This window comes from Melospiza georgiana, chromosome 7, assembly GCF_028018845.1.
Source record: "Melospiza georgiana isolate bMelGeo1 chromosome 7, bMelGeo1.pri, whole genome shotgun sequence".
In the NCBI taxonomy this organism is placed as follows: Eukaryota; Metazoa; Chordata; class Aves; order Passeriformes; family Passerellidae; genus Melospiza; species Melospiza georgiana.
Genome location: NC_080436.1, coordinates 39,564,213 through 39,576,709, shown reverse-complemented (window position 1 = coordinate 39,576,709; position 12,497 = coordinate 39,564,213).

Here is a 12,497-nt window from a genome sequence, read left to right as displayed (position 1 = left end):
GTGTTTGGTTTTTGAGTCTTATGTCTTCCCTGGGCTGAATCCACGCAGGGTGGGTGAGCTGGGGGCTGGTTGGTGAGAGAAGGAGCTGCTGCTGTTGGTGCTGGAGCAGTGCTGGCTTTCTGCTGCTTGCCTGTGCATTTGCAGGGGCTCTGTCAGATGCTGCAGGTGTGCGTTGTGTTGCAAGCAGATACTCTGTGTTTACACAGCCCTTAGGTTGGTTTTCCTCTGTCCCTCCCCGTGCCACTTCCCTTGCTGTGGCCTCTGAGGTTCACCTTGTCTTGGTTTCCCCAGTGGCCACAGCAGGGCCTGGGAGTGCCTGCACCCCTCAGGGCTGGCTGTCACACAGGGTTTGCTGTGCCCTCAGGGGTTTAACATGCCGACATTCAATGGTTCTGGGTGTTGGTCAGTGAACAACCCAGTGTTAGCCTGGCTGCAGACATCTCCTGGGTCACTGAGCTCTCTGTGTGTTCTGTGTTCTTCAGGGCAAATGTAGCCAGAATTCAGTGGTGGCTGATGTTTCCTGACACAGTGTGGTGTTGTCCAGGGCTTTTGGGGTGTAAATGCTGATGTTCAGTCTGTGGGGATGGTCAGCAGAGGTGACAATTCCAGATTTACCTGGAGTGGTTGCTGTGATCAATTCCAGACTCTGTCATCAATTCCAGACTCACCTGGAATATTTGCTGTGATCAGTTCCAGGCTCACCTGGAGTGGTGTCTGTGATCAGTTCCAGCCTGTGTGATCATTTCCAGACTCTCACCTGGAATATTTGCTGTGATGGTGCTTTGAAGTGCACGTGTGTGAACTCAGAAACGTTCTAAATTTACTCACTGAGAGGAGCAGCCAAACTTCTGATCTCTCAAGCCCTTTGTGTTGTGTGTAAGTGCTCCTTGTTGGCAGCTTTTTTCTTTTCCCCGCAGGGGAATTCCCGTTTTTCTCCCAGCCCAGTGCAGGGAGCTTTGCCCCAGTGCTGCTCCCGTGGGGATTGCTGGGCAGGGTTCCTCCCCTGGCTGGGACCTGCTGTGTGATGCTGCTGTTCCACCCTCGGGGTTCTGCTGCCGTGGCCTCCAGCTGCAGCTCGAGCTTTGCCTTTGTTCTCTGTGAAATTCATTCTTAGCAAAAGGGAGGGGCCTTAAAAATGGTTATTGAAGCAATGCTGCAAAATGGCATTTTAGTAGCAAAAAAAAGGAAAAAGGTCATATTTCAATAATCTGCTATTTCTTTTGGTTCAGAAGATCATCAGTTTGGTAAATCATCTCTGGATATGCTGCTTCTGGCATCTGGGAATTATACAGGTCTTTAATTGTGAGGAGAGGTAGAAAATAAACTTGGGGAATGTGAACAGCTTCATTTTTTAATATCTCTTCTTTTTGGGAGGCTGAGCAGCTGCTGTGCTGAGCACTGTGTAGGTGTGGGATGGTAAATGCACCTGACCAGCACCTTCCACATCTCTGCAGCTCAAGTGCCTAAATCTAATTCCATAATCAGCTTTATTTCCCATTCCCTTAGAACAGAGATACAGATCTATGAAAGCCTCCCAGTGTGTGGAAGTGAGTGGGTTTTTCCCGTTTTTCCCTCCCCACACCCAAGTTTTAACAGGATTTGTGATAAATTTGTTCCAGTTCTCCTATCCCTGCCATTCCAAGCACTTTTCCATTTATCAGGCATCACTGAGGTGGGGACAGGAAATACTGAATTTGTCCTTGTGTCAGGGTGGTTGGCTGGCATTCCTGTTGAGGGACTGTTTAAATAACTCAATCCAGGAATCCTTGGCCTTGGGAAGCTCCTGGTGGCTGTGCTTCCTTCCGTGCTGCCTGGTGGAACACTGAAGTTTGTCACTGTCAGATTAATTAGGTCTGAAAAGGAATTTTCAGCTAATTGAGATGAATGTGCTGGGCATGGCAGGGCTGATCCCGTGGCACCAGGAGTGGCACTGAGGGAGGAAAATGTGATAATCCAGATGTGGATAATGCAGATGTGGCCTGGTTATAAATCCAGATTGACTTGAATATATTGTAGTGGTGAATACATTCAGTGCCCAAAAATAATGAATTATAAGGGATTGCCTCTGTAGCTTTTTATTTCATGTGTGAGAATCATGAGCGGGAATTCTCTCCTTGCCTTACCAGTGAATTTTTCTATTGTAGCTTTATCCACAGTGGAGTCACTTGACCACCCTGAGCCTTTTAAGCCAGACTTTGGGTAAGGACAGAGCTGGGCGGGGTTTTTAAGCTTTTCCTATTTGTAAATGTACAAAACTCAGACCAGATGAAGCAGAAAATGCTGCTTTGCCTGGGAGGCTGGGAATCCTTCCTTGGACATCTTCAGCTCCGTGCTCTCCTTGTCTGACTGGGGAGGGGGCCAAGAAAAGCTGGGTTCTGTGAAGAGGGTAAAAAACCAACCAGGTCAGGCTGTGGGATGGGGGTGTGTGACCGGGAACGGGGACAGCCCCAGTGTCACTGTGTCCCTGCCGTGTCCCTGCCTGTTCCAGCACCCTCGGGGCTGCCTCAGGGCGCAGGGCTGGGCTCGGGGCAGGTTTATGGCCAGAGATGCTCCAGGCAGGTGCTGCTGTGTCCTGGCTGTGCTTCCAGAGGGCAGGAACAGCCCCGTGTGCCCACAGCAGGGTCGGCTTTCCTCTCATCTCCTTCGTGCCTCTCTCCCTCCAGACTGTGTCATCTTCCCCAGGAAACGCAGCCAGGCCGTGGCCAACGCTGGGGCTGCAGGGAAAGTCAGTTCAGAACGTATAAAATGATGAGTTCAGAATGTATAAAGTGATGAGTTCAGAACGTACAAAATGATGAGTTCAGAATGTACAAAATGATGAGTTCAGAATGTACAAAGTGATGCCTTCACATCAATCCCGAGCCTCGGGAGGGCTGGCAGCTCCCAGCTGGAGCACCCCTGGGGCTGCACTCACGCATGGGTATTAAAGTCATTTAGCCCAAACATTTCATAGAGCTGTTTATTAGAGTAAAGGAAACCCAGGATTCTATTAAGCAACTTTTTTTTTTCCCCCCTGAAATTTGATCAGAGCATTCCTTGAATTTTTTCCCCTTTGCCACTTTCAGACTCTGTTTTTCATGCAGCTGAAGGGAACTCATTCCATTCTCTTAATTCTTGTTGAAGTGGAGCAAATACAGATTTGGGCTGGGGAGCTCTGTACCATCGTATTAATGCATTTATAGATGATGTCAATTGCTAATTCTTTAAAACCTACCAGTATTTATGATTTTAAGTTGAAAACACTTGTAAAAATGTGCCTGTTTGCATTAAAATTTGTGTGTGGGAGTTGCAGTGAAAGTTTTCAAGCAAATACATGATTTCTGATTTGCTTTTTGGGGCTGTTTAGGTGTTTTTGGGGTGAAATGTGCTGTTCTGCCCAGCCTGTGATGGAGACGGTTTGTTTGGGGCAAGTTTGGTGATAAGTCTGTGCTGGTTGGTGTCAAGAATGGGAATTAAAATGAGTGTGAAATGTTGTTCTCCTGTCAGAAATGCTGAATCCCAGGCATGTGCCCCTCTTCCATACCCACATATCCCACACAGGTACCTGTGAGCACTGGGGGCTGCAAGAAACTTCTCAAAAAGCAAAAGAGATGGAGCCAAAGCTGAGTTGGGAGATCAAATTCCCAGATTTGTGTCTGTGGGCTGGATGTGGCACTCAGTGCTCGGGGCTGGGTGCCAGGGGCGGGTCGGGCACAGGTTGGACTTGGTGACCTTGGAGGGCTTTTCCAGCCTTGGTGACCCCTGGGTTTGTAAAGGGAGCTCCTGAACAGCTCTGCAACCCCACCAGCCCTGGGTGGGCATTTGGGGCTCCTTGGGCCCCTTCCAGCTGCAGCAGCTGCATCCATGGGTGACCCCATGGAATGAGCTCTTTGGATCCTTTCCAGCTGTATCTGTGGGGTGTTCCCATGGAATGATCTCCTTAGATCCTTTTCAGCTGCATCCATGGGATGATCCCATGGAATGATCCCATGGAATGATCCCATGGAATGACCTCCTTGGGTCCCTTCCAGCTGCATCCATGGAACGATCCCATGGAATGATCCCACAGGATGACCTCTTTAGATCCTTTCCAGCTGCATCCATGGGTGATCCCATGGAATGATCTCCTTAGATCCTTTCCAGCTGCATCCATGGGGTGATCCCATGGCATGACCTCCCTGTAAATAACGCACAGAGCTCTCGGAGTTCTGGGGAATGAGGAATTGCAGCAAACCCCCCCTGTTGGGATGGTGCAGGAGATGCCAAAATGCCTTTGCACATTCCTTATCCTGGGCTTGGAGCTGTTTCCTTTGGGACAGGCTGGGCTCTGCAGTCCCTCCCTGGAGCTGCTGCTCTGCCTGCCCAGCGGGGCTGGGGCTGCCCTGGATCCCTGCAGTGCCCCGGGCCAGGCTGGACACTGGGAGCACCTGGGGCAGCGGGAGCTGTCCTTGCCATGGCAGGGAGTTGGAATTAAATGATCTTTAGGGCCCCTTCCAACCCAAACCAGTCTGGGATTCCATGGTTCTCCTGGGACGTTTCTGTGGCACTGAAGGAATGCTGAGCTGCCTTAAAGCCAGGTCCTTTCCTGCCTGTCCCTCTTAACTCCATCGTTCCTTGACTTTGATAGAACTTCTGAAAACTGCTTTTACTTTTCTTGGAATCCAGTTGAATATTAGGTGATTGAAAGAGAAGCCACCGTTCTCACACTTTATTTTTGTCTGGTTTAGCCCAACTGTGCATTCCTTGGGCCTTTGTGCCTGATGTATGGAACTGTGAATAGGCTTTTGAACAGAAACTGTTACTTTCTGGCTCTTTTTTTTGAGTGTATAAAAAAGTTAAGACTGCTGACTTCTCCTTCATTGTTATTTTTTAATAATACTTTTTAATTAATTTAATAATTAATATTTTCTTGATGCTATTACCACTTTTTAAATTACAGGTTGTGTCGCTCCTCTCTTGTTGCACAGTCTGTATTGAGTTATTCTGAATGTTTTTATTATAATATGGGGATGAACTACATGTAAAGCTACAGAATAGTCAACAATACTGACAATAAATACAGTTTAATTCTTGTCATTAATTTTTCAGTTCTGATGGGTTTTACCTTCATTCTTCAGAACTGGAAGGGTTTTTTTCTGTTTCAAATATATGTGTGTATATATATGTAGGCAACTTGTGGGGTCATGCAAAAAGGTCATGCAAATTTCCTTGGGAAATGAAGGAAATTAAATGAAAATGGTCTAAATTTTTGTACAGAAATAAAGATTTAGTGTAAATGTTGAAGAGTTCTGAGGGAGGGCCTCGTGCTGTGGGATGCTCACGGATGTTGTGTCATTTTTGTGTGTTTGGCTTTGAAACCTGGGTTAATGGGGGAAATCAGAGCTGTGTGAGCAAAAAATAAACCAAAGTGTCTCTGTGGAGCTGGCCAGGGAATTTCCTGGGGATCCACCGTGCCTGGGATGCCCAAGGTGCTGCAAAGGTTTAGGGGATGAAAGGAGGAAATCCTGGATTTTCCTTGATGTGCAAATCTTCCTGAGAAATCCCAAAGTCTGCATTGTCCTGCAGGGATGGGCACAACCCTTTCAGGAGGAAGTTTTCCCTAATACCCAGTTTAACCCTTCCCTGGCTGTTTTGATGCTGTTCCCTCTCATTCCCTGGGAGCAGGTGCTGAGCCCCACCTGGCTGCACCCTCCTTTCAGGTAAGTTGTAGATAAAAATAAGGTTCCCCCCGAGCCTCCTTTTCTCCAGGATAAAATCCTGCAGTGCTGACAGAGCTCAGCAGCGTGGGCTGTTCCCTGGGGACAGGGACAGGGAGAGCAGCCCCTCTTTGCCATCCTGTGGGCAGGGGCAGCCTGAATCCAGGCACAACAATTTTCCCACCATGTGCTGAGACCATTCATTCCTGGTGTTTCCGAGAGAACGCTGGGATAATGCATGAATTGTGCATATTGGTAAGTGAGGTCTCTTTTAACTGAGATAAGGTGGGAAAATCCCATTTTTGCAGGGTTTTCCTGCTAGGAGCAGCAGCAGCACTGTTCCAGGCTGAGCCCGGTGAAGGAATGACAGGGTGGCTGGAGCAGGGACAGGGGGAAGGGTTTGGGGGATATCTGGGCTTCAGAGATTTAAAATGGAACCTTATTTCTGCTTCTCTGTAAACAAGAGAAGGATGACCCAGCTCTGAGGCTGGGTCACTTTGCCAGAAGGGCTCTCTGCCTGGCAGTGACAGGGAGCCTGAGGGGTGGCAGGGATTTAGGGAGGCAAAGGGAGTTAAACCATCCTTGTTGTGTTTCCTGGGGATGGGCACAGCTTTGCTGAGGGCACTGTGCTCCCTTGGCACGCCCTGGCAGATGGCAGGGTGGATATTCCCACAGTGGGACCCACCTGCACCCCAAACAAGCGATGGCAGGGCTGGAGCTGCTCCAGGGGGGTTCTAATGATCTCCACTTCCCTGCCACCCACCTGCACCCCAAGCTGGAGTTACTGTTTGTTTCTGAGCTCAGAGGGTGGCTGGGACACCCCAAGCTGGAGTTACTGTCTGTTCTGAGCTCAGAGGGTGGCTGGGAAACCCAAAGCTGAGTTACTGTTTGTTTCTGAGCTCAGAGAGTGGCTGGGGCACCCCAAAGCTGGAGTTACTGTCTGTTCTGAACTCAGAGGGTGGCTGGGACACCCCAAGCTGGAGTTCCTGTTTGTTTCTGAGCTCAGAGGGTGGCCGGGACACCCCAAGCTGGAGTTACTGTTTGTTCTGAGCTCAGACAGTGGCTGCGACGCCCCAAGCTGGAGTTACTGTTTGTTCTGAGCTCAGAGAGTGGCTGGGACACCCCAAGTTGGAGTTCCTGTTTGTTTCTGAGCTCAGAGGGTGGCTGGGACACCCCAAGCTGGAGTTACTGTTTGTTTCTGAGCCTAGAGAGTGGCTGGGACACCCCAAGCTGGAGTTACTGTCTGTTCTGAGCTCAGAGAGTGGCTGGGACACCCCAAGCTGGAGTTACTGTTTGTTTCTGAGCTCAGAGGGTGGCTGGGACACCCCAAGCTGGAGTTACTGTTTGTTTCTGAGCTCAGAGGGTGGCTGGGACACCCCAAGCTGGAGTTACTGTTTGTTTCTGAGCTCAGACAGTGGCTGGGACGCCCCAAGCTGGAGTTACTGTTTGTTTCTGAGCTCAGAGAGTGGCTGGGCACTCAGTGTTCCCATCCAGCACTCCCCAGAGACGCTGGGAAGGATTCCTGGGGCTGTCCTGTGCAGGGCAGGAGCTGGATTGGGTGATGCCTGTGAGTCCCTTCCAAAGCAGGATTTGCAGCTCTGTGAATCTGGGATTTCTTGCTCCAGCTGTTCCCTTCCAGGGAGGCCAGACGGGGGCAGGATCCTCCTTTATATAGCAAAACTTCAAAGGAAGAGTTTTGTTGTGCTTTATCCAAAGGAATGAAATTCTTTAGGCCAGTGCAGCCACCAAAAGAAATCCCCTGCCCCCCTCCTTCCCTGCAGTACCAAATCACTTGGGTGGGGCTTGGGGAATTAATTGTCACACAAGGGAAATGTGGAGCAAGGAATCACAGAATCACCGGGTTGGGAAAACCCTCCAAGATCATGGAGTCCAACCATCCCCAGGCCACTCTGCCCCATGTCCCCAGTGCCACATCCACAGGGCTGTGAAATCCCTCCAGGGATGGGGACTCCACCACTGCCTGGGCTGGACAGGAATTCCAATGAAGGAATTCTCCCCAGTCTCCAGCCTGACCCATCCTGCTGCTGCCCTGCTGTGGGGTTATCCCTGTCCAGCTCTCCCCTGGTGGTTTTGTGAGCATCATCCATCCTTCCTCTGCCCCATCAGCTGAACGTGCTGCTAAACCCCAACCACCTCTGAGCCCGGATTTAATGAGCTGTTTCACAGACCAGTAAACCCCTGAAGTTCGTTTTTATCTCTCAGGATGAGCTTCTATCACAGACAGTCACAGCAATTTGGTGCTGTTTCACTGGGCTCCTGCCGTGCCTGGGATAATCTAGCTTTAGTCTTGCCGTAGTCTATCCTGTTTCTGCTTTTTTAAAAAATCCTCCTTCTGTAAATTTGATATTTTTGTGTTTTCTGGTATTTCTGCACGGTGAAGGGATGGGTTGTTTTTTGTTTTTGCACATATTGTTTTGCTGGCTGTCAACAGCAGGAAAATTGTGTCATTGTAGGAACAACTCCATTCAAACCTGAAAATTATTTACTTGATTTGCAGTGTCACAGCCAAAAAATTTCAGTACACAAAAATATTTGTTCCATGTTTGTGGCTCAGAAATCTGTGGATTGACAACACTTCTGCAAGAGTTAGATTGTGTTTTAATCTTTATTGTGCTTTTCAGCAAAGCTATTCTTGCCAGGGAATCTCCAGCGCTGAAAAGGCTCAACATGGTGTAACCTGTGTTAGATGAACACTGAATTTTCAGGCTGTGAAGGGAAATATTGCATTAAACCTTCAGCAGCCCCGATGAGCAGACACAGGGGATGTGCTGGAGATGTGTCACAAGGCATTCCCACGTGGAAGGTGAGTGGGCTCCTGCCCTGGGGACCAGCCTGTCCATGAGCATCTCGCTCCTGGCACCCATGGGATGATGGATTTGCTGAGGCTGTGGTGCTTGGGCCACCCCTGCCCCAGCCAGGGAATTGTGCAGCTGCTTCTGTCCCTCCACTGCCATTATCTCACTTTATAAAAAGCCCCATGAAGTCATCAGGAATGGCTTTCAAAGAGCTGAAAGTCTGCCAGACCCTTGGAAATGAAAACTATTCCATGAATAAAGGCTTCTCCCCCTTGACCCCTCACTGCAGAGAAAAAGTGCATTAAGAAGCCTGGATCCCTTTGGACAGGTGAGGGAGACCAAGGTGAGCAGCTGTGTGTGGCACTGGGGAGGGACAGAGGTGTGGCATGGGCAGGGCGGGGGCACCTCCAACCTTTCTGCTGCCAGGGGGAGGGCAGCAGCACAATTCAATTCCACAGCTTTGCTTAGCAAGGGTCTGGGGCTCATCTCAGAACCATGGAAGCACAGAATGGTCCACAGGGACCTAAAGATTCCCAGCTCCAACATCCACAGGCAGAGACACCTCCCACTGTCCCAGGGTTCTCCAGCCTGGCCTTGGGCACTGCCAGGGATCCAGGGGCAGCCCCAGCTGCTCTGGGCACCTGTGCCAGGGCCTGCCCACCCTGCCAGGCAGGAATTCCCAGTTCCCAGTGTCCCACCCATCCCTGCCCTCTGGCAGTGGGAGCCATTCCCTGGCTCCTGTCCCTCCATCCCTTGTCCCCAGTCCCTCTCAGCTCTCCTGGAGCCCCTTCAGGCCCTGCCAGGGGCTCTGAGCTCTGCCTGGAGCCTTCCCCTGCTCCAGGGAACATTCCCAGCTCTCCCAGCCTGGCTGCAGCTGTCCTGTGTGAGTTTTCCAGGTGAGATCCCCGTTCATGTCACTGCTGGGGTGTCAGTGGGGTCAGCTCAGTTTGCAGAAGTCTCTGCTGGCTCAGGAGCTCCTGCAGGGTGCCCCACTGAGGAGATGTCCCCTAGGAGAGCATGGCCCAGTGCCAAGTGAGTGAGGGGAGCTAATTTGTGATGTTATCATTCCTTACTGACATTAAATGTCCCTTTATTGGTGCAGTAACAGAGTTGTATTTCCTGGGTTGTATTGTCTGGAGCTGCTGCAGGGCAGTGGGAGCCCAGCAGATTCCTGGTGGCTGCTCAGTGCTGTTAATAATAGTGCAGAGAAGAATTACTCCTGGTGGCTGTTGTGCTGGTGACCTCAGTGCTGTGTGAGTGACCTTTCACAGAGCATTCTGCCCCTGGGAGCTGCTGCTGCAGAGTATTCCTGGCCACGGCCAGCGAGCAGTCTTAATATTTTATGGACTGCTGCAGGTTGTATTTCAGGGTATGAGATACCACCCCAGAAATGTGAAGCACATTGCTTTTCCCCCTCGTTTTACAGTCAGAGGTGTTTGAACCTTTCACAGAAATATGTCCCTTTTAAATCAGCACAGTGAGAGAGAATATTTTAAAAATAAGTCTCAGACATGGGTTGCAGTTTGCTAAAGGCTGTGACATTGGACATGTGAGCTCTGCTTCAGCATCCTGCAGACTGAGGAGACTCAAGGTGCATGGGTTGTCTGTCAGTGGGAAGATTTGGTTATTCTGGGACTTCTTGAGTAGATTCATTGAGCTTTGATCTAAGTCTTGACCTTCTCTTGCAGCAGCTTCTGTGATGTGGGGACAATTCCTGTCACAGCCCATGAATGGCACGTTTGATTTTCCACAGCTGTGGGAGCTGCTCTGCAGTGTGGGGGAGTCAGAGGCTGTGAGGCCTTTTCACTGGGAACTCCACAAAGGAACCCTGCACTAGTTGGAAAACCCTTGGAATGGGCAAGGGGGATAGTAACACTTTTGTCCAAGGAGTCACAATTTTACCTCAGTCACACCTTTGTGTTCAGTCTGTTCCCTCTAGGAATGAAAGCATGTCCTGGGTGAAAAAAGGCATGGAGGCCTGGGGAGTAAATACTGGATTTCTTCCCTCTGTTCTCACACAGGGCATGAACATCTGCCAGCAGCATCAGGGCAATGTTGAACTGCAAAAGCAACAGAGGGGATTGCAGGATGAAGGTGATGCTCTGCTCATGGTTTCAAAGGGAGTGCTCAGCCCTGTCTTTCCACCCAGAGGATTTACAGCAGGAAATGCCTCTGTGTTAATCCACCCCTTTGTTGGTGATGTGGAAAGTTGGCAGGGCTGTAGAACCCCATGTGAAACCTTCCTGCTTTGGTAGAAATGTGAAGACTTATGAAGATTTATCTGGGATAGAAATGAACCTGGCGTGGGTTATGGTTCTCCATAAATTGTTTCAGCTTGGTTCTGTGAGAAACACCAACTCTGCTCTAAATTCAGTGCAGGGAGTTCAGTGAGGAGCCAGGGGAAGGAGGCAGGAGGTGGAAACCGGTGTGTTTGAAATCTGAGGCTGGCACTGAGTGAGAAAACTGGGATGTGCCCTCACGGCAGCAGCACTCGGGGCTGGGGTGGCACAGCCGTGTGCGGGCACCTGAGGGGAGCTCCCAGAAGGGATTTCTTCCAAGGAGGAATACTCCAGGAAGGAATTGTATTTCCTCAGCAATAACCCACCCTGGGGAGGGGAAAGCACCATCAGAGCAGCAAACCAGGCTGCTCCCAGCCCCATCCAACCTGGCCTTGACACCCCATGGATGGGACAGCTCTAAACACATCAATCTGCTTATACAGTAACAACTCTCACTGTGGTTCTGTAATGATTTGCAAAACGGTGCTAATAATGAAAAAGTTTTTCTTTAAAAGATAAAAGAGCTGTGTTATTTTATTGAAGGGTAGTGAGGCAGAGGCATGTCCAAAGGACAAGTGTGGGAGGCAGGGTAAGAGCTGAAACTCTGGCTGCCAATCAGGGCTTTTCACTGGCATTTACAGCTGATATTTGTACCTCTGTTCTAAAAATACAAAAGTTTATTTGCCTTAGAAACAGCAGGAAGAACAAAAGGCTCGAGAAGAACCTCACCTTCCTTTCCTAGTTTATAGGAACTGATATTAATGTTCCAAAACCTGAATATGTTGAGTTGGGTGCTGAATCCCAGTTTCTCTCACCAGGAAATCTGATCAATACAATCAGAGCTGGCTGTGAATTCCTCAGGACCTTTGCCTTTGCTGTATCTTCTTTCTGATGAGCACCCGTGTCTAAGGCCCTGTGGCTGTCTTGGGAACATTAGCAGGGGAGATAAATTGGGCTGTTTGACATCATCTTGTGGATAAATATTTTCTTTTCGGATTCTCAAAGGCCCCAAGTAAAGAACAGGGGAGGCTGTGACAGATGCTGTCATGTGAGGAGAACTCTCCTTGTGCCAATGGCCCCAGTGAATATCTTGTGTCGATACACAGGATCTTTTACACTCTGATTTTATATCCTCAGTGCTGGGGGTTTAAATATTAACCTAATTTTTATGTTTCTACAACCAGCTGGAGGAGCATTTGTTCATGTCATTTCTCTTTGCTTTATCAAATCTTACCATTGTAAAAGTAAACCAATATTTGGCACCTTGTTCTTCTTCTTTTAAGTTTGAGTTTATTTGTATTTTTTCCCCACTTTAAATTGTCTTTTGATTCAGTCTTTGAAACATTCTGGTGGGACACTTTCAACACTAAAAAGTTGGGCCTATACCCATACAATGGGATGGATGAGGCCACAGTTCCTTCTCTGTCCAGGAATGTTGGGAAGCATTAAATGAATTTTGGTTCCATATCAATCATATAAATATTCCTTTATTCCCCCTCTTCCAGCCAAGTCTTTCTGAGTCACAGCAGCCCATCAGCATCAAAAAATAAACCTGAAGACAAGACACTGAGGAGATACTCACAGCACCTTGATTCACTGCCCCCAAGAATATTATTTGGTATGATCTAATGCTTTCTATTAATACTCTGAGAAACAGGATGAGCAGCTCTGAAGTAAAGGTGGAATTCTTGTTAGAATATGTATTCTTTCCTAGAAACCATTTTGTT